Here is a 26,001-nt window from a genome sequence, read left to right as displayed (position 1 = left end):
ACTCCAGGAGTGCAATCAAAAGTGTGCGTCTGTGGGGCACTATAGTTGTATTTTATGATTTTCGAGTCGATATGTAGTTCTAAAAACCTGGCTGTTTCTGCACCTGGAGTTGTATCTCCACACCGTTGCTCTAGCTATTCTTCATCTCTCACTATATCTACTATCCGTCTGTGGAATTCTCTACCCTCTATTATCAAAAAGTATCGGTCTCCAAAACAGCTTAAGTTTACATTTACCAAATATTTCGTAACAATGTTATCTGTAGGCTTCACATTCCAGCTACCTAAAGACTGAAGTTAAAGACACATTGGGTATATAGTACGCCGAACACAGGTGATGCAAGAGATAAGGACATAAACAAACAGGTATTCGCTTCGTGTTCGTGGAGTACAGTCAACTCTCGACATTCTGAAGCTATAGGCCTACTAGTAAACACATGCTTGAGCGTGATTTCATTTTCGTCGTGATCTTTGCAGTGAATATGCATTCGTATGTTACGGAACTTGAAGATATGTGGGTGTCACTTGAAATAATTTTATACTGCAAGAAATTCTTTCAATAACATATGACGTTATTTGTGCATGATTTAGTACAAAAATTCCTATTGTCCGATATTTTTTCGTATTTCATTAGGATATTTTCTAGAAATCCCCTGAAATGTAGATTATTTAATTTATTAATTGGGATGTTGGCACTGAACAGTTGAACAACAGCCACTCAGCTGGTTTGTTATACTAAAGGCCGCATGTTATCTCTCTCCAATATACTGTATTAAAATCATTTGTCATCTCACTAGTGAGGACAATTTATGCTGGCATAATCAAAACTCCCTGATGTTTTAATAACAATACTGTTGCAAATCAAAAATCGTTATTAGCATAGCTATCTATATTTATATGTCCAAGAAATATGCACCGACGATCTGGAGTGAACAAGGCTCTGAAATCAGCTACAAGGATCGGTCCATTTTTTTTTTTTTTGCCATTACTGTACATGGTGTATTCCTCAACTTATTTAGGATTTCCGAATGGTGCTCTTCATTTATTTGTAAATAGGGTTTCACGGAAGATCCATTTCTATGACCAGTAATCTTTATTAATTCTTGTTTCTGAATGCCAATGCGAGTCATATTTGAAACTGCTGTGCATCGACGGGAGTGGTTTGTAGTTTTCTGTTTTTTGACGTCCAGACCAGTGCAGTTTGAAATGTTGCCAAACAAGGAAACTAATGCCAGTGTAGTGATAAAAACAAACAAATGCTAGGGAAGCGATAAAATTAAACAAATGCTAGGGACGCGATAAAATTGTGCGATAAGCAGCCATGATTGGTTGAAAGACGTCGTTTCGTACCGTTTTATTGGTCAAAAGTAGTATGACGTAGTAAAAGTGTAATAGTGAGTTTTAATACATCCTCTAACATATCTTATAAATTTCATCTCTCCAGATTGTATATGTGATCTCTCTTTTTTTGTTACTGTCCACGTTACCGTCTGAGCCAACTCGTTCGGTCAACTTATTATTATAGGCCTATGTAATGTTTAATAGCTATGGCCTTAAAAACGAAACGATTGCCTTGACCTTAAACCGTGACACTTAAAAAATGAACTGTTACCTATGTAATTGGACTTCGTCTTTGCTCAAAAAATAAATACCGGCACAAGAAATTAATAGCCAATATCCTTCGAGTTGGATAAGCGACCTTATTCTTGAGGGCATGGAAATGTAAGCTATATTAGCTGTCTCTAAGATTACTAAACATAATATCTAAACGATAGAATGGACACGAAATTTAGTCTATGCATAAAACGTCAATGTTACAATGTTCCTGAATGTAATACCTACATGAACAAATTTCCATAATGAAATCGAATTTCTTGAAAAATGTCCACTAGGAAAAATAGTCTTATAGACTTATGTAAGAATGACCTCTTGACGTATTGCTGTGATGATGCATCATGATTTATGTCACGCGTCACTGTTGAGATTCCGGAAGGTCTTAAGAAAGGAGGAAAATGAAAGTTGGACTCATATAATTATTCAAGCTATAGCAGGTTATTCATACTTCAGAGATCTATAAACAGGCAATATCAAATAAACCAAACGAATAAGGAGCCAATATTGAGAAGCTAGGCGCTTCTGTGGTTCAATACTAGCGCTCTGGTTTTCCATCCTGGCTGCCCGGGTTTGATTCCATCCGCGTCATGATCGACTTTGTGTTTCATTTTTACTTTGTTTCTTAACGACGCTCTATTAACTACTAGGTTATTTAGCATCGATGTGATTAGTGATAGGGAGATAGTATTTGGCGAGAAGAGACCGAGGACTCGCTATGACAATTTAATAGCATAAATTCAAACGTAGCGCACCCAGCAGTTGCCTCTATACCACCATAGACTTCGGAACCACCGTTACTACACACACGATTGTAAGTTTACTCATTCATTACTTCCTTCATTAATTATAACTTAAGATATTGCTGTTTAGACATATTAATAATTATTTATAATTTAATAACCCCGCTTAAATCATTTCATAAACACCACTCAGATTAATAGCAACTGTTCCGTTCGCTTCCGTCCGTAATTCGCAACGCGAAGCTTGTAACCAGACTTTATATCAATGTTATTATTTTAAGCTGGTATAGGATTGAACAGTGTTAAGCTTTATATAAGTTCTTTTCATTGTTATTATTTAGTAATTTCCTATCATATATATATTATTTTAGTTCACATTTTGATACACATTTTATTCCGTATTACAGTTGAATTGTCTCCATTCAAGACACCATACTCGAGCCTTTGTCACAGATGGTTCAGCAAATTATATCAGAACAACATTTTACATTTTAATATTTAATATTTGATTGATCACAGCTTATATAAGCTTTTATTCCATTTTAACTACTTTTTAATCACTTTTGAGTTCATAAATATGTTTATAATAGAGGCTCATAACTTGCTTATTGTTCATATTGTATCACATAACATGTTCGTATTCTCAGGCATAATTTTCTGAAGATGGCTCCTTCGATCCGAAAACACTAAAGCTAATAAAATATAAGAAATAGCTTCATTATTTGTTGTGTAGATAAGCATAGACGGATCCTGTTCTTCTTCAATTCAACATAAATTCAGCCGAAATTAAGTGTTTAAGAAATGTAAAAGGCCGCACTAGAATGGATAAACTTATAAACGAAATAATACTAAAAGAACTATACCCAGTGCATTTCGAACTGGCTGTACAAGGTCTCGCACAAATGTTCAAACCACGCACGAGTCACTGAACTTAACTGTGAACTGAAGCACTGGTAATCCCGGCTGTTCCAGCTGATTTTTATTGAAGAGAATGGTCCAGGAATGGGGTAAACACACGTGGTAAATGCAGTCCACTGCTTGACCTTGATCCGCTAGTTCGAAATGCACTGACAATAGATATATTTTCTATAGAGGATGAATTCACACATTATAAGTTTCGCTGGATAGAGCACCTGGAAGGAATGAAAGAAGAACGAATACCGAAACAATTATTATATTCAATTGTGAGTACCGAGGTAATAGAGATGTTGGCAGACTACGTAGGCGTTGATAAATTGAAGTAAAAATTCCCAATACCTTAATACCAGGGCCGTCCAAACTACGGCCAACATCGATTTTATACAGTAATAGCTCTCCAACACGACTTTTTCAGCGTGTCTCGACACTGAAACATGGCCTGTCTGCGTGCGGGACAATTAGTTCATCATAATAGTGAATAAGGCAATGTAATTTACCACGCAGAAGTAAGGTGGCTGAGTCGGGGTCACACATTGTCAAGGTTTCTTGCAGTACGAGAGAAAACCCGCAAATATCTTCAAGGAAAAGGTCGCTCATGTGAAATATTAAATGGCCCCACTTAGTTATCCTGTCTAACATTTGTTGTTGTTTCTTAGTAGATTTTTTACGACGCTTTATCAACATCTTAGGTTATTTAGCATCTGAATGAGATGAAAGTGATGTCGGTGAAATGAGTCCGGGGTCCAGCACCGATAATTACCCAGTATTTGCTCATATTGGGTTGAGGGAAAACCCCGGAAAATACATCAACCAGGTAACTTGTCCCACTAGGAATCGAACCCGGGCCACCTGGTTTCGCGGCCAGACGCGCTAACGTTACTCCACAGGTGTGAAGGCATTTATTGTTAATTTAACAAAACATATGCATATAATGCAGAGAAATCATTTGAGTTAAAGTTATTCTAGAGACAAATTTGTGTGAAGAAATGGGGAATAGCCAAGCCGGGCGAATGATTTTCATGTTTTCATTGAAATATAGCCTACTGTATATACAGAAAGAACTTTAAGTAATGCTTGCTTCTTTTCGAGATAAAAATTGTTTTGTATAAAACATTTCATAGCGTGTTTTGGGGAAGGCATTGATTGAATTCCCAATATGCTCAATCAATTTAAGGGAACAATGTTAATAAATGATTGAAAGAATTTTAGTTTTGTCTCCTAATAAGCAGCAATTTGATCCTAAAAAATGTAATATTGTAATATTCCTTTGAAGAACGAAAAGTTACATTTGTTCGGATCAAATTTCAGCACATTTAAAGGAAAAAACTCATTTTTTTCAGTAATTTATCATCATATACAGCGCTCTCTTAAATTGACTGAACATATAGGAAAGTAAATCACTGACTTTCCCAAAACACGCTATAAATTTTTTCATATAAAACCAAGTTTTTCTCGAAAAGAAAGAAAAAACGAGCAAAATTGTAATATTTTTTTTTAATGTCTCGAAAAAGTAGCCCCTTGAAATTAATGACATTATTTACTTTTCACCCTGTATGTGAACAAATATTTTGAAAAATGAAAATTCTAAAATAAAAATTGAGATCTAGCTTGAGTGACAAACATCTTCGAGATGTTTTGTTCGAACAGAAATCAGACATCGACAATTTCTTATCTTCAAGAAGGTACTTCTACACATCACATTAGATAATGAATCATGCATTATTATATCAAACTTCGCAAAATAACAATACGTAGTATCAGAAATAAAATTAAATACATAATATCAGCTTTCCATGCAAAATATTTAGCTTATTGTATACATAAATATATTTGTATTTCGAGGAATTATCTTTAGTATAACATGTGGTCCGCGACCGATCATAAAAACATTTTGGCGCCCCTGCCTTATATGAAGACGATAATTATGAAAAAGTTGATGACGTGTGGCGGTAGCACGAATATTCCTATAGCGAATGTAGTAAACATTTCGAGCATATTTTAAATCCATATTACATGCCTAGTTATTAAGCTTTTAAGACACGAATCTCATGGCACTAATTATAGGTTAAGTTACATAAACCTGAGTGGCTCTTTTTTAATTTAAGACTGATATAGGCCTACCTTTTTGCAGCGAAACAGAGCGATGATAGTGATGAGGTTTCCAGGAATACCGACGAGGATGAAGATGATGCAGCAAGCCGACGCGAAGTGCAACAATGCAGACGAATATCCATCGAAGAGCTGTTCACTACCATCCCAATCTGCAGCCAAAGTACTATTCACTGTTGACAGTGCATCATCCGAGATACTGTCATTGTCACTTGACGTCAGAGAGATGTCTTGACTCCTCGAAATGTCGGTATTGGCGAGAAAACCGTGAAGAATAGATGTGGTCATCAACAAATCGTTTTCTGACCCAGCTTCATACGTATCCATGGTGACCTCTTCGTTAATTCTTTTACTAGCTTCGAGTTTATGAAAAATATATTCGTAGTTCTATAGCAAAAATGTCCGTCTGTTCTTTTTCCACACACTTTTTTATATTCTTGCTTCGTCTTTTATTTCTACTCACTGCTTCCTGTTTTCATGAACGCCTTTCTGCACTTTGTTTTGTTTCTATTTTAACGGAAAAAAGTAAGATGCCTTATTCTTTTATAAACCACTTTATGTTCTTTTCCTGTTCCTTTCCTTACAGGAATTAAAAATAAGAGAAGTCGAAGAATAAAGTTAGAACGGAATATAAAAAGACAGTTATTGGGTTATGTTTGAGAAAGCGTGATGGCAGACAGCTTTATTTTTAAACTAAAAATATCTGAAGTCGAACTACCCTTTCAGAAGTTTAAAATAAGATAAACGGAAGACGAATATAGTCTTTTGAACACAGAACTTGCTTGTATGTCGTGTTAGAAGTATAATCTAACACATGAAAAGCTTTTTTATCACAACACAGACGAAATCCTAACAAATATATCAGAACGATAACACAGGAGAGGCTACAAACTTCGGTACACAAGACGTAACTATAGTTACGAAGGAGAGGAAAAAAAAAGAGAAACGCTACGAGCGCAACATGGTTTATGAAACGCACGTGGGCCAAGTCCCTAATCACGATTTAACTTCTAAAAAATGCTAAACCGTTTTCTCTCTCTCTCCTAGGTAATGAATATTCTCTGTTGTCGTAGGCAGTAGAAATGTAGTCTATTTCCTTATTCGGGGCAGAACACGTGCTACGAAGTAATGAGGCAACGTAAAACGTTGTTCAGGAGTAAGAAACAAAAAGGGAACTGGTTCTGTATCCTATTTAAGAGCGGCTATGTGTTGCTTTTGAAAGGAAATCACATCTTACATTCATATACGGCGCTTGTGAGTGTTTTTACACTTCATGAGAAAAGTTATGCATTCACAAATAACACTTCACAGCGCGTGGAAGATTTATGGCACATTCCATTAGAGGCGATCGGCCTTCTACACAATTTAACAGCACTCAAAAAGGATTGCACATGAATATTTCAATATAATACGCCACTAGAACACTTCACGTGAATGCCAAAATATTTAGTTCAAATGATTCCAAAGTTTTGTTCGTTTGCTGTTAACACCACACCTAGCTTATAATCAGTAAAATTGTGTTATAAAATTGAAAGTTAATTTTCGGCTTGTTAACTCCTCACAATAACAACACTTCAGGGTCTAAACTTCAATTGGAAAATTTTATTGTCCTTGGCACACGAAGATATTCTTTTGACACTACTATAAACAGCAAATAACGCTGGATACAAAAGCGTACACTTTTTTCTGGTCTTCTAATATTTTTAGGATCTTAATATCTCTAGTGATTGAAATTTTGAATTCTTCAATCTGCTTCAATAAATTTTGGTGTCTTAAAACTACTTTTACATGTGATGTAGACCTATATAAATTCTACAGCCTTCTTTTGAGCCCCTTAATTGGACGTTTCAGGTAATGTAACAGAAATAGGTATTACAGAAATTTTAAATTTCACTTTAGCCAACTTCCGGTCGTTAAAATGATACTGTTTCAGGGGAAAATATATAAAATTCTAATCTTTTCCACCCTTTTAACTGTCAAAGTATGTGATTTTTGTTCATATGATAATAAAACACTACTAATATTTTTAAGCCAAAAATAAAATACAAATAAAGACTGCGGAATTTTCACGTGTCACTTGTCTTTTCAATTGTAAAATGCCACAGTTTACGTTTTATTTCTCGCAGTTGTTTTTTTAATGTTACAATTATTTCAAGTGCTGAAATAAAATAATTAGTAAGCACAATGAATGAAATATAGACAATACTGCAGAATTTTCACTGGCCACTGTGCGCGATAAGATATTTAAAAATCGAAAATATAAATACAAATAAATATTATTGTCCTACACAAATTTATATTGTATTATTTCGTAAATATACTCTAAATATATTTAATTTACAACGGTATCCATGATATACTCGTTACACACGTTTGGAAGGTTGTGATTCAAATTTCAAAATTCGAACAGAACAGCGCAGCGGTTGGAATTTTCGAGCGAGACGCGATGTGCAACTGTTGTAGCGAGGCACATAGTCACCCGCGGAGCGTTGCTATGTACGCAGACGTGCACCGCGCGGCGGCCGCCTGACAACTGAATGGCGAGACAAGCGTCTCCGCTTATAGACAGCGCAGAGCGGCCGTGCAGCATCCCTCATCCGGCCGGACCCGCCGTCACCCTATTTAAACCACCCCCGACGCCCGACTACGCCACCCCGCACAAGCGCACTAACCCCCGCAAGCGGCGGTGGCGACGACGACGTCGGCTCTCATGTTAATCGATTAGCGGGCCTAATTAATCACTTCTTTCTATGGTAGCCCTGCATGTTAATTATGAAGGCTCGATGAGAAAACTCTTGTGGATATTAAGTTACCACTGAAACCACTGCTGAAGGTGATTTCATTGTAGTACTACCATATCAGTATCAGCTTACAAGCAAACGTTCTGATGGGGGCAGATAAAAAAGTTAAATTTTTTTCTTCCGCCATGTTAATAATGTCAAAAGAAGTCCTTACACAAATTTTGGCCACTCGACCGCAATTACGAGGCCGTCCAGAAAGTGATTTTCCCTGGGGTCGTTTACAGATAAAAGCACAATTTCATGCAAATATTTATTTAAAAAGTCCACACCTTTGGAGTAACGGTCAGCGCGTCTGGCCGCGAAACCAGGTGGCCCGGGTTCGATTCCCGGTCTGGGCATGTTACCTGGTTGAGGTTTATTCCGGGGTTTTTCCTCAACCCAATATGAGCAAATGCTGGGTAACTTTCGGTGCTGGACCCCGGACTCATTTCACCGGCATTATCACCTTCATCTCATTCAGACGCTAAATAACCTAAGATGTTGATAAAGCGTCGTAAAATAACCTACTAAAAAAATTTATTGAAAGAGATACAGCAATTTTTGCTCTATTTGTCAACATATCCCCTACTGGAATTGAGATATTTTTCATACCATGGGATCAATTTTTGTTTCGTAGAAGTCAGCCGCCTCAGTCCGGAACCAGAGTTTGACTGCGTCTGCACCTCTCACTGTCGATCCTATGATATGAGAAATGTCTCAGTTCCGATGGAAAATATGTTGGAAAATAGCTCAACAAGTTGTCTCCGTTCTAATAAATTTGTCCAATGAAATTGTATTTTTTCTTTCTGTTAACGGCCCCTGGCGAATCAAATTTTTACGGCCCTCGTAATTGGGGTCGAGTGGCCAAAATTTGTATAAGCACTTCTTTTGACATTATTAACATGGTGGAAGAAAAAAAATGTAACTTTTTTATCTGCCCTCATCAGAACGTTTGTTTGTTAGTTGAACACATTTTTTATAATAATGGTAGTAGTAGTAGTAGTAGTAGTAGTAGTAGTAGTAGTAGTAGTAGTAGTAGTAGTAGTAGTAGTAGTAGTAGTCACCATTCTTCAAGGAATGGTTTTACCAGCCCGTTCTTGTTCTAGGAGTCTCTCTTGAATCAATCATTCCATCTTCGTTCCCGTCCATTTTCCCGAATCCGCATTCCCGAATATCAAGTTTCCCGAAAGCCAATTTTTCGAATTCTGCGTGTACAGCGTGTCTCTAAATCAGACATGGGCACAATTTTCGGTTACGTGAGGCACTCGATTTGAAATAGTTTGTTTACTAGGAGAGGAGACTGCAGAGTAGGATGGGAAATATAAACTGCTGTGACCTGCGTCACCTTATAGTAATCGCTAAGGAGGTCAGTGGCGAATTATTAGGAAAGCGCTTGGTTAACGTGAGAGACTCGAAAACTTTTATTCAATTTGGCAAATTAATTCGGCAGCTTTAATCATAAACCTCTTTACTATTTCTCCGTCCTTGAATTGATTTAAATCACAGGCGAGAAATTGCGTAACTAGCCAATAATATTCCATCACGTTGTCTACGTTTATTTTCTTGAATATTCTGGCGTTTATCAAGATTACTTAATAGATTTGCACGTTCTCGACCTAAAATAATTTCAGAAAATCATATTTCGTTTTCTCTGCACATTTGATATATATATATATATATATATATATATATATATATATATATATATATATATATATAAATTTCTTTTGGAAATAATACGTACAAATAACATTTAATTCCTCGTACCTTTTAATGCAGTGTGTTTAAGCCTATAATCTATGCAAATGTTAAGATCATAAATTTTCTTCGGAATAGTACGAAAAATAACATTTAATTTGCCTTACCTTCTAATTCAGCATGTTCTTTATGACATAAGGAGTAATGTCGTTGTATATTAAATGTATTAATGCCTAATAGGATTTTCGAGCATAACATACATCGTTTGTCCTCCCCTTCTAAACAGCAAAAAAAAATTCTTCCTCCCATTTCTCGTGAAAAAATCGTTTTCTAACGCGTACACACTGCTTTGATAATGCCATTATGCCACCTCTGATATTTCTTATGAAATTGATATAGAACCTGCCCACGCCTAGGAGCTGCGTGAGGGAGGAACGGGGACTGTGAAGGTGATGTCACTCAGAACGATAAGCTCTGTGAAGGTCAGTGAGGCATTATTTCTCAAGTGAGGCACAATGCCCATCCATGCTCTTAAATAATTATCAGAGATTTCAAAGCTATTTAATTCCTGAACAAATCATACATGGGAATAAAAAGCGACTCTACGAGTTTCCATTCCAATACCATATAAGCAGGCTTCGAGACTTCGGACAACAATAGAGCAGTTCAGTGGGAAATCCGCATAACGGCGTACTGTGTATAGTGGTAAAGCGTACAGTGGGTGGGTGTACTGTAGAATGAATGTCAACAAATACGCAAAGGAAAACGTTCTGGATTTGAAGTTTCTGACGAATTATTTGGTTTTCATACAAACCCATTTTCAAACTGTGTCTGAAACTATTACATGGTTAGAAAAGTCAGAGCAAGAGATGCCGGAAGCCCTCAAATTCGTTGAGGAAATGACACAGAGAATTAATGAGACACCAAGTACACCGGTTACTGAACGTGTAAAACAGAAGTGGAAATCAATTTTATGTAAAAATAACGGATATGGAACATTGTGTAACATAAACAGCAAATTAGTGGACATAGAGTCACCCGAGAATGAAGGACTGTCTCTTAGAGACTGCAATGATGTTTTGCTTCTATCACGTCATGCGACGTAGAGCGCAGCTTTTCACAGTACAAACTCTGGCAGATAACCGAAAAAGATTTACGTTTGAGACACTGAGAATGTATATTGTGGTACATTGCAATTCGGTACTGTAACTGCACTTCCTAAAGACGACCAATAGGATAAATGAAGAAATAGACTAAAATTGCTACATGTTTATTTCCACCATTAACACTGTGTATAATCAAACGCAAATGCTTATAAAAGACAGGAGAATAATGATTTTCACATTTTTTTAACATTGTCATTGTGTAATGTATATTTACTTTCAGAATGTACATATGTGTGTGTGTCTCCTCATACTACCGTACTCTATTCTAAATAGCAACGTTGTTACCTCAACACATCTCTACCTTTCACTACCTGCAGCGAGTCAACAACCGATAGTACAACCGATAGTAAACTTAATGTATTCGGGTCCCAAGTCTCGAAGCCTGCATATAAGTGTTCAATGTGAACACTATTTGTCACACAGCAGACATCCAGCCAATAGTCAGAATATCTGGAGTGATAAGACTCAACAGCAGCAAAAATTCTTCTTAAAAACTCTAGCATGTCGGTACGGAGTGGTTGCAGGTACACATGGTCCTTCACATAATCCCCGCAGAAAGAAATCACATGGCATGAGGTTGGAGGACCATGGAGCTGTGACACCGCAATATTAAAACTGAGACCCATATGCTTCTGGCACTAGAATTTGCGCCCATTTATTCCCTATATTTGGTTCTTTCAAAGCTACATGCGTACATACATCTCTGGTTCGTGTGCTCGTGGCATAAGGTTGGCTGTTCCCCCACAAAACGAGGTACAGTGGAATCAGTATAACGTTACTGTAAACGACAACATGGTACAAGCAATTTGACGGAAGGGTATTGCAATCGCCTGCAAGTAGTGTTCGGGAAACACCATCCAAGCTTTCTTACACAGCACTGAGTCGACTTCAAAAACAAAACAGAGACACTCGGATCATGATTGCAGAATTAGGAATGGGTGAACGCGCGCGGATACAGACGAAGAGAAATTGAAGCGGTGAGATCAATAACCATTAAAGTCCATTTACACAAGTTTCGAGGAAAATGCAAAAATACTTTTTTTTATTTCTTACCTAATTATTATTTTTTGCACGTAATATTTCCAGTTGTTTTAGAGATCAAGACAAAGTAGTATACCAACTTTTAAAGTCGTAACACTTGTGAAAATATCCAAAATTTATTCAAAGATAAACCACACATGTTGGGCCAATTATACAGTGTTCATAGATTTGATAGGAAACATAAGAAATTATATATTACAGTTATATGAACACTAATAAATATAATATAATTATTAAAAAAATTAGTAAAAGTCAGACATGTTTCGGAGATGCTTCTCCATCCTCAGTGACTTTGCCACGACGGCTGGTTCAGGTGATCGAACCGCGTTGTTGCTTGGCTTAAAGGAGACAAGTCACTGAGGATAGAGGAGCATCTCCGAAACATGTCTGACTTTTACTAATTTATATATATATGTGATATTTATTAGTGTTCATATAACTGTAATATATAATTTCTTACGTTTCCTATCCAAAATTTAATTTCAAATTTGCAAAAAATGAATGATCAGAAGTGGACTTGAGTGGTTATTGATCTCACCGCTTCAATTGGTTACATCTTCAAAGACGAATTAGATTTATAATGCACGACTACAATGCCAGCAATAGACGTCTTGACTATCTGAGGACACTTTATAAAATTTGAATATAGCAATTGTAAACAGATTACTTGCGCTCCAACCCTACAGAGTGACACAGAACAAGTCCGTTTTTACGCTGGTAAATAAACACGGCAGACCCAGTGGCGGACAGTAAGAAAGGAGCTAGTCTTTGCGTAATACCTCTTCTGTAATACAATATATTTAATTAAAGCCACACAAGAAACAAATTAATTAAATTGAGACACGTGGAGTAATCAGTCCAGTGGTGGATACATATTCAGAGTCAGCTCTTCAGCATGATGAAGTACATTAACTGTAAAAATGGCTCAAAATCTCTCACACAAAACGCATTACAAGTATGTGGGTGGGCTTATATGTCTCCTGGAGAGCTAGACTTGCGCATACCTTGCAAGGTTGAGAGCGTATTTTGATTAACGCATGGCAAGAACAAGACGAAGATGAGCTGAAAGACTACAGAAAACAGAATCGCAGACCAAAAATTACGACTCCTTGACAACATGCCACGTTTGAGAAGAGCTTCAGCGTTATCTTGACTTCTTCGAATAATTAATTGAGTGCCACGTCACTTGAGAGCTGTGACAGACTACAATGGTGACAGAATTCATTATTAAATAGTATATGTGTGTTAAATTATTGTTTAGAATCTAATTATATTGAAGTGTCAGGAGTAAAATCTCTTTGTTTGGTACGTTCACTTCTGATTTATGGTTTTACAGAGGTAATGTTTCCGTTTCCTTTGCTTACTTAACACGTGATTATTATTATTATTATTATTAGTCCACACCTGTGGAGTAACGGTCAGCGCGTCTGGCCGAGAAACCAGGTGGCCCGGGTTCGAATCCTGGTCGGGGCAAGTTACCTGGTTGAGGTTTTTCCGGGGTTTTCCCCCAACCCAATACGAGAAAATGCTGGGTAACTTTCGGTGCTAGACCCCGGACTCATTTCAACGGCATTATTACATTCATTTCATTCAGACACTAAATAACCTAGATGCTGGTAAATCGTCGTAAAATAACCCAATAAAATAAAAATAAATATTATTATTATTATTATTATTATTATTATTATTATTATTATTTCTATTCACTTTTCAGTATTGTTCACACCCGACCTCAAGTATCTTGCTTTTTTCGGGTGTCACCCAGTTCCAATTGTATTTATACAACAATAATTTGTAATGTATTAGAATATGAGACTGGTAATCAATTTCGAATTCTGAAGAATATTCATATACGATTATTACAATAGTATTGTAAAATCTTTGTTAATGTATGCAATTTTAGCTTGCAATAATAAACTTAAACTTAAGAGTAACAACTATCATTTATAGTAGTATATAAACAGTATGGCTGCATATAAAACTAAAATTTGATTTTCTTTTTTGTTTGGTTTAAATTTTATAGTAGTACAGAAGAGGTAATACGCAAGGACTAGTTCCCTTCATACTGTCCGCCACTGGGTCTTCAGTGTTTACTTATGAGTAGGGACCGTACTTTGTCCCATAAGGCTACAAGGTTACGGAATTTTTTACTGTAGCGGATGAAGTTGCGTGCATGTAGCAAGCGTACTACTTGTGTCTGCTCAGCGACTCCTGTTTGGTCAAGTTGGGCAGAATAAAACATAGACTACTTTAACTATTGCACTAATATTACAATCTGTATTATTTAAAATATGTACACTAGAATATATATTTTTACTATTTACATAATCATAAAAATGTAGATCTACATTGATCAAGCATTATTTACACTAATTATGTACAGCGTTGTGTATTGTAATGAAAGATATTTTATTTCCTAGCACAATAATATATAACGGGGCTTCAGACATCGACTGCTTTCGAAAGTCGATTGTCAAAAAGACTACGTTTCGTCTCTAGAATAGGCCTGTGATCTTTCTTGAAAAACAACTTTTGTGGAATATGACTTTTATTTTTAATATATCAATTGTCTTATTGAACACTAAATTGTAATTGTTTAACACTTGGAATTACATGTAACTACACACATCTACATTCTGCTGTTACTATTATTATTATTGTTATTATTATTATTATTATTATTATTATTATTATCATCATTCATTGAGAATGCTTTGTCTAATTAGATCTAGCTATAACTTATTCTTTTTCTACTCCTATGTGTTTATTAATTTTATACTATACGTTCGTTAGATTCAAGCTTGAACATGCATCTGTTGTATGAAATTCCATTCCTTTCACCGACATGGCTAAATGAAGAATATTCAAAGAAAATTTATTTCCTTATGTTCTTATAGATTTTTACCTAATTCCAATGATTATAAATATGAGATTAACAGCAAATATTTTAACTGCTGTAGTTTATTTGCCAGACGTCAAGATCTTGATTATTTTTTTAAGTCATTAAGGGTGATATTGACTGTGAATCCTTTTTAAGCAATATCAGTCTTCGTATTCCTGCTAAGGGTTTAAGATTTCATAATTTTTTGTAATAGAAATTCTAAATATTCCGTTCCGGTCTGCAGCTGTATAAAATATGCTAATATGCATAGATTGAACTTTGATCCATTTAATGTGTACTGTACAGGGTGTAAGAGGTGTAAGTGCCATTATTTTAACTGATGATTATTCATGTCATAAGGAACAAAAAATTTCCTTACGATTTTTTTCTAATTGCAATATTTAACTAGTTATTAAAGTTTACAATATTAGACGTTTGGGAACGTTGCAGGATAGGGAGGAGTGGGTTTATAAATACACAGTACAGCTCAAGCGGGTATAGACATACCGGTACAAAACAGATGATCTGTTCTAATGCAGGAGCGGACCATGATAATACTGTTGCTTACATAAAACGAGCAGTAAATAGGCCTACAAACTTTCAATCTCATTAATAGAACATTATGGTAAATTTACATGTCATGTAATAATATTGCTCCATATTTATTGTATATCTAAAAATAAACAATAATGGTTTCTTGTTGTGTGATTTTCGAAACGGGGTAAGAGACTTCTAGTTTCCAAAAATGGTTGAGAAACTGCTAGAAAAGGTCGCCGATTAGGTAACTACCTTTGAGGAAAACGTTGACGGTACATCCTTCTTGTCTCACTTGAATTCCGACGACTTTGTCCCTTAATTAATAACATATGATATTTCTAAACTGTGACTGACGTAACTTGTTTATTGAATACCCTGTACTGAACTGTCATCCGCTCTGCAGTAGAGCTATGGACAGGGAGCTTGAACTCAGCTGACTCGTACGTACGTCTGTGCAGAGTACTGCCTGCTGAACACGTTGCTACGTCTCTCACGCCAGAATATTAACAAATTTAAACATGCATTTTTATTTAATTTCACGAAAACGTAATAGAACACACAAATATTAACTCTTTGCTAGATATATCTACTGATGTAATTGTTTTCGTGATTTTAGTAACGATAAAAGCAGTATAACGCAAATAAAATACGAACAGAAATATTTTTTTCTGAGAAAACTATCAAGGTTGGACAGTATGTTATATGGACATTTTTTGATCCTGTAGACCGACCCCGATGACTGTGAAAAGAACGGCACTTAAACCCCGTACATTCAGTCAATTTTTGGAGTTTTATTTCGGTTGTTTTTAATTTATGTCTTTAGATATGTATTGTATTATTTCAAGAATATACTCCCGGAAATAAATGGATTTTTTCTAAGGAGGGTCTATCTTCCTCTGAATGGCGGGACGCAATTAAGATGAATGCTAACGTAGCACCAGTGAGAAGTCTTCATGGGAGATCCTTGGACGGTTTCCGTTGCAGATACTGCAACGAGATTGAAACCTTAGCACACGTCCTAGGATCCTGTCAGCATGGAGAACTCCTGAGAAATTCACGCCATCATAACATCCGAAAACTAATAGCACAAGCCCTTAGAAACAAATCCTTCGAGGTCCATGAAGAGGTGCACTGCGTTGCGTCTGAAGGCGGCGGAATTAGAAGAGCGGACATCGTGGCTCTAGACAAGACTAATAGTAAAGGCTTTATACTGGACCCAACTGTTAGATTTGAGATGAGCCAGACCCAACCATCCGAGGTCAACAAAGAAAAACAACAAATTTATGAGCCTACTATTCCGTATTTTCGAGAAAAATATCAGATGGAAGGCACCTGGGAAGTACATGGTTTAATGATCGGAGCGAGGGGCACCATCCCACGATCAACTGTAAACACTATCAAAACATTTGGAATCCATGACATCATTCCAAAAATAATTACTTCAACCATTAAAGGGTCTGTGGCAATTCTGAAAAATCATTTATACGGAATATCATAATACCCCCCCCCCTTTTCTATTCGTTAGTGTGTGATTGTTACAAATATATGTACAAATTTATTATTTCTTAAACTTAAGCTCCTAGTTCACATTTAAATTTGGCTCATCTATCTTACTGTAATCATTACTATTCTTATATGTGTGTTATTCTGTGTTTTTGGCAACCCAGGATGCCTGGGCAGACTATTTCTTGAAATAAATTATATATTCTCGTTATCATGTATATCATTTGTATTATATTTATTTATAAGATTTCATCCTTTCATTTCCAATTATCATTGTTTTAATTGTCTTATTTTAATAATATTATTCTTATGTACTTTTATTGTAATTTCTATCATTATTAATGTCTTTTAATGAAACTGTCATGTGCTGAAATGTTATTCGTCCCTGGCTATTGTACAGCAAATTAAATATTAGTAAATAAATAAATAAAATAAATAATTAAATTATTACTAGACCTATTGTTGTTGTTGTTACTGGAATGATCATGCTGTCGAACTTTAGCTTGACATCATCTAATACTCAATAAAGTACCAGATTTTTAATTATGATGATGATGCTGGTGGTGGTGGTGGTAGTGGTAGTGGTAGTGATATGATAGCGATGATGACGCTAATAAGTCAATTTTTTAATTAACGTGGAGGAATAAAGATAATTATATCTTCTCTAAGCAGGCAATAGGATTGGAAGAGTCTTAACATCATAAAACATCAGATTATTAGTAACATGATACAGTACCCAGTATCTGTAAGTGGTTTGCAGAAGGGATTGAAAGAAAGCTCCTTACAGAGAAAGGCTGTTACAAACATGGCATGATAATAAACGCAGAAAGTAACTAAGCAGCTTACATCACGGAGATGTTAGAACTGCCGACATTTGTTATTCTCGCGTTTCTGCGTCTCACGAAGATTTTACAATATGTGAGGCAAGCACGGATCGCTTGCGTTTTCTTGCCAATCAGATTCACCGAGTACTCGGGTTTTCCGACGGCCTCCATGATCCTACGTTTTCGTAAAACCTTCCGACTGTACTGTAAGTTTGAAAAAATTATTTTTAGTCGAGTCATTCCTTTTCTTTTTTTTTTTTTTTTTTGCTTTGCTATTTTCCTTCGGCTCCTTCAAGACTTTGCAATTCAGTTTATAATTTCATTCTTCTACCATTATTCTTTCCTTTTTTAATTCCTTAAATCTCCTTCTACAGTTCCTGTGTCTCAAACTATTTTCTTCTTCTCTTTACCCCATTCTTTGTACTCCGATTTACATAACTATCATGAATTTTTTTTTCTGCTACTTCTTCCACAAGTAGGTCTACTTATCTACTTTTCATGTTCCGCTTCTTCCACAAGTACTTACTCTCTTTTCATCTTCTGCTTCTTCCAGAAATAGTCTATACATTCTCATTTCATCTTCTGCTTCTTCCATGAACACTCATTTTTTTTTTTTTTTTTCATTTTTCGCTTCTTCCACAAGTACTCATTCTCATTTCATCTCCTGCTTCTTCCACAAGTATTCATCCTCTTTTCATCTCCTGCTTCTTCCACAAGTACTCATTCTCTTTTCATCTTCTGCTTCTTCCAGAAGTACTCATTCTCTTTTCACCTTCTGCTTCTTCCACAAGCACTCATTCTCTTTTCATCTTCCGCTTCTTCCACAGGTACTCAGTATCTTTTCATCTTCCGCTTCTTCCACAGGTACTCATCCTCTTTTCATCTTCTGCTTCTTCCACAAGTACTCAGTCTCTTTTCATCTTCTGCTTCTTCCAGAAGTACTCATTCTCTTTTCATTTTCTGCTTCTTCCACAAGTATTCATCCCCTTTTCATCTTCTGCTTCTTCCACAAGTACTCACTCTCTTTTCATCTTCTGCTTCTTCCACAAGTACTCAGTCTCTTTTCATCTTCTGCTTCTTCCAGAAGTACTCATTCTCTTTTCATTTTCCGCTTCTTCCACAAGTACTTACTCTCTTTTCATCTTCTGCTTCTTCCAGAAATAGTCTATCAATTCTCTTTTCATCTTCTGCTTCTTCATTCTCTTTTTAACATCTGCTTCTTCCAGAAGTATCCATTCTCATTTCATCTTCTGCTTCTTACATGAACACTCATTTTTTTTCATTTTCCGCTTCTTCCACAAGTACTCATTCTCATTTCATCTTCTGCTTCTTCCACAAGTATTCATCCTGTTTTCATCTCCTGCTTCTTCCACAAGTACTCATTCCCTTTTCATCTTCTTCTTCTTCTTCTTCCACAAGTACTCACTCTTTTCATTTTCTGCTTCTCCCACAAGTATTCATCCTGTTTTCATCTTCTGCTTCTTCCACAAGTATTCATCCTGTTTTCATCTTCTGCTTCTTCCACAAGTACTCATTCTCTTTTCATCTTCTGCTTCTTCCACAAGTACTCATTCTCTTTTCATCTTCTACTTCTTCCACAAGTACTCATTCTCATTTCATCTTCTACTTCTTCCACAAGTACTCATTCTCTTTTCATCTTCTGCTTCTTCCACAAGTACTCATTCCCTTTTCATCTTCTACTTCTTCCACAAGTACTCATTCTCATTTCATCTTCTACTTCTTCCACAAGTACTCATTCCCTTTTCATCTTCTACTTCTTCTACGAGTACTCATTCTCTTTTCATCTTCTGCTTCTTCCACAAGTACTCATCCTCTTTTCATCTTCCGCTTCTTCCGCAAGTACTCATTCTCTTTTCATTTTCTGCTTCTTCCACAAGTACTCATCCTCTTTTCATCTTCTGCTTCTTCCACAAGTACTCATCCTCTTTTCATCTTCCGCTTCTTCCGCAAGTACTCATTCTCTTTTCATCTTCTGCTTCTTCCACAAATACTATCCTCTTTTCATCTTTTACTTCTTCCACAAGTACTCATTCTCTTTTCATCTTCTGCTTCTTCCACAGGTACTCATTCTCTTTTCATCTTCTGTTTCTTCCACAAGTACTCATTCTCTTTTCATCTTCTGCTTCTTCCACAAGTACTCATTCTCTTTTCATCTTCTGCTTCTTCCACAGGTACTCATTCTCTTTTCTCCTTTTGCTTCTTCCACAAGTACTCATTCTCTTTTCATCTTCTGCTTCTTTCAAAGTACTCATTCACTTTTCATCTTCTGCTTCTTCCACAAGTACTCATTCTCTTTTCATCTTCTGCTTCTTCCACGAGCACTCATCTTCTGCCATCTTTTGCTTCTTCTACAAGTACTCATTCTCTTTTCATCTTCTGCTTCTTCCACAAGTACTCATTCTCTTTTCATCTTCTGCTTCTTCCACGAGCACTCATCTTCTGCCATCTTTTGCTTCTTCCAGAAGTATCCATTCTCATTTCATCTTCTGCTTCTTACATGAACACTCATTTTTTTTCATTTTCCGCTTCTTCCACAAGTACTCATTCTCATTTCATCTTCTGCTTCTTCCACAAGTATTCATCCTGTTTTCATCTCCTGCTTCTTCCACAAGTACTCATTCCCTTTTCATCATCTTCTTCTTCTTCTTCTTCTTCCACAAGTACTCACTCTTTTCATTTTCTGCTTCTCCCACAAGTATTCATCCTGTTTTCATCTTCTGCTTCTTCCACAAGTATTCATCCTGTTTTCATCTTCTGCTTCTTCCACAAGTACTCATTCTCTTTTCATCTTCTGCTTCTTCCACAAGTACTCATTCTCTTTTCATCTTCTACTTCTTCCACAAGTACTCATTCTCATTTCATCTTCTACTTCTTCCACAAGTACTCATTCTCTTTTCATCTTCTGCTTCTTCCACAAGTACTCATTCCATTTTCATCTTCTACTTCTTCCACAAGTACTCATTCTCATTTCATCTTCTACTTCTTCCACAAGTACTCATTCCCTTTTCATCTTCTACTTCTTCTACGAGTACTCATTCTCTTTTCATCTTCTGCTTCTTCCACAAGTACTCATCCTCTTTTCATCTTCCGCTTCTTCCGCAAGTACTCATTCTCTTTTCATTTTCTGCTTCTTCCACAAGTACTCATCCTCTTTTCATCTTCTGCTTCTTCCACAAGTACTCATCCTCTTTTCATCTTCCGCTTCTTCCGCAAGTACTCATTCTCTTTTCATCTTCTGCTTCTTCCACAAATACTATCCTCTTTTCATCTTTTACTTCTTCCACAAGTACTCATTCTCTTTTCATCTTCTGCTTCTTCCACAGGTACTCATTCTCTTTTCATCTTCTGTTTCTTCCACAAGTACTCATTCTCTTTTCATCTTCTGCTTCTTCCACAAGTACTCATTCTCTTTTCATCTTCTGCTTCTTCCACAGGTACTCATTCTCTTTTCTCCTTTTGCTTCTTCCACAAGTACTCATTCTCTTTTCATCTTCTGCTTCTTTCAAAGTACTCATTCACTTTTCATCTTCTGCTTCTCCCACAAGTACTCATCTTCTGCCATCTTTTGCTTCTTCTACAAGTACTCATTCTCTTTTCATCTTCTGCTTCTTCCACAAGTACTCATTCTCTTTTCATCTTCTGCTTCTTCCACGAGCACTCATCTTCTGCCATCTTTTGCTTCTTCTACAAGTACTCATTCTCTTTTCATCTTCTGCTTCTTCCACAAGTACTCATTCTCTTTTCATCTTCTGCTTCTTCCACAGGTACTCATTCTCTTTTCTCCTTTTGCTTCTTACACAAGTACTCATTCCCTTTTCATCTTCTGCTTCTTTCAAAGTACTCATTCACTTTTCATCTTCTGCTTCTTCCACAAGTACTCATTCTCTTTTCATCTTCTGCTTCAACCACAAATACTCATCATTTCTTCATTTTTCGCTTCTTTCAGGAGTAATCTTCCTGTTTTCATCTTTCGCTTCTCCCACGTGTACTCATCCTCTTTTAATATTACGCTTCCTTCTCAAGTAAGCCTACTCACTACTAATTCTTTATACATCTTGATTACACAACTTTTAACACTGTATCACTTCGGAATATGTATGATATGAAATTTCTTGTGTTAAATTTTAACGTACCTTGTTGCGTTAAAATTTAACACAAGAAAGTTCATATCATACATATTCCGAACTGATTCTTTCTTTTCTTCCACTTCTTCTGCGAGTACTCACTAGTCCGTCCGTGCACATTTTCTAGCTTCATATTTATTTTACTTAATCAACTTCAACAATTGTCGCTTGAAGATCAACGTTAAGATGGATTGGTGCAATTAATGTACATGTTCAAGAAGAATTTAATACTAATTATTCTATTGTATTTTCTAACAGTGCTACAGTTATATTTCATCATCGATCAATATATGAAAATCTAGTTAAATTAAATTTCAATTTTATTCCATCGGCCGCCCTAGAGAATTGGCCGCCTGTATGCCTAAAAAAAATCAATGGCACAAACATATATTCAAATTAGTATCTCCAATTTTGCTGCTTCCCTTCAAAATGGTTTTCAATCGTTCCAGCAGACATTTTACAACATTGCATCAGTATCCCAACCCTTATTGTAAATCAAACTGGGTTTTTCTCCACACCAGCCTATAATTATGAGATTCAATTATAGATATTACCTCAACAAAGCAGGTATTGAGAATCGAATGGGTGACCTCTTGAATACAAATGCGGAACACTAACCAGAGGACAGTCATTTAGTTAAATGCCATATTATTTGTAAAGTCACTTTCCACCAATACACGTTGTTCACAGAGTATGGAATGGCAACAATAAAGGCAATTACATCATATTAAACGTCCGCTTCAAATCAGAAACGATAATGAAAGGCAATGTGACAATTTTAATTTTTTACATATCGTTCTCTTAAAGTCCAGAGGCTATTCAATCAAAGATTACTTAATTTTAATTTTACTGTTCAGGCTAATTTGATTGTCGTTTATATGAAAGTACACAGGCGTTCAGAAAAGCTGACACCAGTGTTGCCAAATTGAGGGCATAATCCCTCGACGACATGAGGATATTTTGCCACGAACGGATTGTAGAATTTTTATATGCTGCTGTAGTCAATCAGTAACAAAGCTGTTATGTATTAAATACATATTTACAAATGAAAATTAGTGATTCCGAATGATCCACTACACTGAACGAAAAAAAAAAAAAATAAATAAATAAAATAAATAAACATGGAAATTAGCAAAAGAAGAAAAGTTATGGCGCAGGCAAACTTTTGTTGATCTTTGGTTGCAGGACCCCAAATTAAGGTTCTTAAGGTAAATCCATTGATCCCAATAAAGTTAAAAGAACTGCAGGCAATAAAATGTGAACGATAGAAACATACAGCGTATTCCGAATCTCACCGTACCGGTGGACAACAATGACGTCACACTGCAGCGAAATAGGAACAAAACTGCTGGAAGGATCGATGGCTGTCATGGCGACTGTATAAGTTGTTGTCTGTGCTACGATAGTAAAATTTTGCGAAATTTCCGTACTGCCATCTCGTCCAAAGAAAAGAGATCATAAACAATTTATTTATTGAACCGGTAGTAATAACTGGTCCGTTAACATGTTCGCTCATAAGCCATTAACATATTGTTTTTACGTTGTGATCATTACAAACAATACAGCAGAACTAAAGCAGAACACACCGCCATGACACAACAGTGCACGATGTCATTCGTCTGCTAATTCCCGCCCTATACAAGAACCAATCAGATTCACTGATGGCGGCTGATGGAGACTGCCATCACCTCTGCAAGCTGATGGCACCGGTGCGACACCGGTGGAGCATCAGTGAAGCCATCGGTGAAATTCTGAACACCGTGATGCCATCAGATTGCTCAGCGCTGATATTCGGAATACACTCATAGTAAAAGATGCTTAATAATAATAATAATAATAATAATAATAATAATAATAATAATAATAATAATTTATAGTTAATATATTATCATTATCATCATCATAATTGACAATATCGGCGGTTTCTAGGTAAACCCAGTGTTGTTTTACCATCAGTAAATTTGGATGAAAAGTTGAATTCTATATTGCGGGTATATTTATGTACGATTGGCAACACTGTTATCATCTTCGCCATCTATTCAGAGAAGTAATAACTAAAGCATCCACACTTACACCAACACATTGTCGATCACTATCGATTAGTAGGGTCAGATATCTTTGAACGTCAGTGTACACAGGCTATTATGAATAATTTGTAGTATATAATTTTTCATTTAAAGTTACTTTTCAACTTAGATGATAACATTCGAAGATAATTTTATGAAAATTGCTACCAATTTTAATCCTAATTCTGACCAGCTTCTTTAAGGCAGTTGTGTCTTCTGATCTGGACTACGTCTACACAAAGAGTCTACTTCCGTTTGTAAATAAACAATCAATGGCAGGTATGAATAAAAAATGAAACGAAAATTAGGGAAGACAGTATTTCAGCAAGACTTAAAAGAGCTACAATAGCCAGTAAAAAAGTGGATCAAAGAAGACTATGACTACAAAATGGAACGAATATTGGACAGAGATTGCTTCAGGAAGACTTCAGTACTTCAGGGAGACGTATAAAGAAGTATAATAACCGGAAAAGTGGATCATTTTATAAAACCACATTCAGAATCAATGAGAAGCAATATACACGCAGTGGCGTGCCGTGCATAGAAGGCAAGGGAAGTATTGCTTCCCTTGTTCAAAGCAAAAAGAAGAAATTGACTACAGAAATTATATTTTAATCATGAGAACTGTGACTTCTCTTATCTTAAAATGTCACAAAATTCTTTCTCTGAGCGCCTGTCCTGGTCGAGGCAGATTCGTTATTCATATTCTTAGCTTGAGGCACCTATACTGCTCATAATTTGTGTGTACGTTTTGTAAGCAATGTTCGTAAATATGATCATATTACTCCATCCATGGAAACAATAGGTTGTCTTAAACTAGATAAGAAAAGAAATTTACATTCACTTCTCCTTCTCTTCGAAATCTTGAACTCTTCTATTCCTTCGTACCTGTCGTCTCGCTTCATTTACCTTTCCTCCAACCACAATCTGAACACACGCTCTCGCCATGAAACAATATTAACAATACCATCCCATCGCACCTCCTCATACTCATCCTCTTTCACAATAGCCCTGCCAAGACTCTGGAATTCGTTACCTGCTAGCATCAGGGACTGTCGAAATAAAATTGAATTCAAACGCAAACTTACTAGGCATTTGGTCAGTAATTGAGACTCATTCAGACATGGCTTCTTGTAAATAGTTCTCTTAATCTATCACAAAATATCTCAATATATGGTAATTTCATCACTATAGAATTTTGTTATCCTAGGTTTAATTTGTAATTTAGTAAATACAAAAATATTCTTTGTTCTTAACTTCTATGATAAATTGTCTAGCTTTCATTAATCAGGTAATCTTGTAGTACTTTAATTTTTATTGTAATTGTAATTTAATATTAATTGTAATTTTATTCTTCATATTATAGTTGTAATCCCCTGGTAGAGGGGCAGAAAAGGCCTGATAGCCTTATCTCTACCAGGTTAAATAAATAAACACTAATACTAATAAATACTATACTGACTGATAAAGATTCGTTTATTTCCGTTCGATTATTTTGCTGCTAAAGAGAGGACAATTACTTTCGTCTTCAAACACATTTAGATGAGTTGGTTGCTATCAGTTTTGTACTACATATAAATATTTTTGTATTATTGCTTCCCTCATATAAAATTGGACCACATATCACAACAGAGGGCATTATTACAACAAAAATAATTTTGTGAATGTGGAAATATGCACTCAGTATTTTTGAAGAGGAGAATGAGGATTTCAAAAATTCGTGGCGCTACAGTCAAGGGAGATCAAGGTCGACTAGCCAAGTAATGGTTATATGCCTCATCTGAGATGAACGGTCATCTAGTTAGGAAGGAAAACTCGTGGTAAAAGCGATGATCACATACCGCCATTATAGCTTGGTTACGAAACAGAATTTTGCTACTCACTGTAGCTTCCTAAATTCATCACGATGCGGGGTGGGCACCAACCCATACGGTGATCGTGATTCCAAGAGAAAATTTCTCTCTCAATGAGGACTCGAAG

Source organism: Periplaneta americana, chromosome 2 (assembly GCF_040183065.1).
Source record: "Periplaneta americana isolate PAMFEO1 chromosome 2, P.americana_PAMFEO1_priV1, whole genome shotgun sequence".
NCBI classification, from domain to species: Eukaryota; Metazoa; Arthropoda; class Insecta; order Blattodea; family Blattidae; genus Periplaneta; species Periplaneta americana.
The sequence above is the reverse complement of the archived record's forward strand: the minus strand, read 5'-3'. Positions refer to the sequence as shown.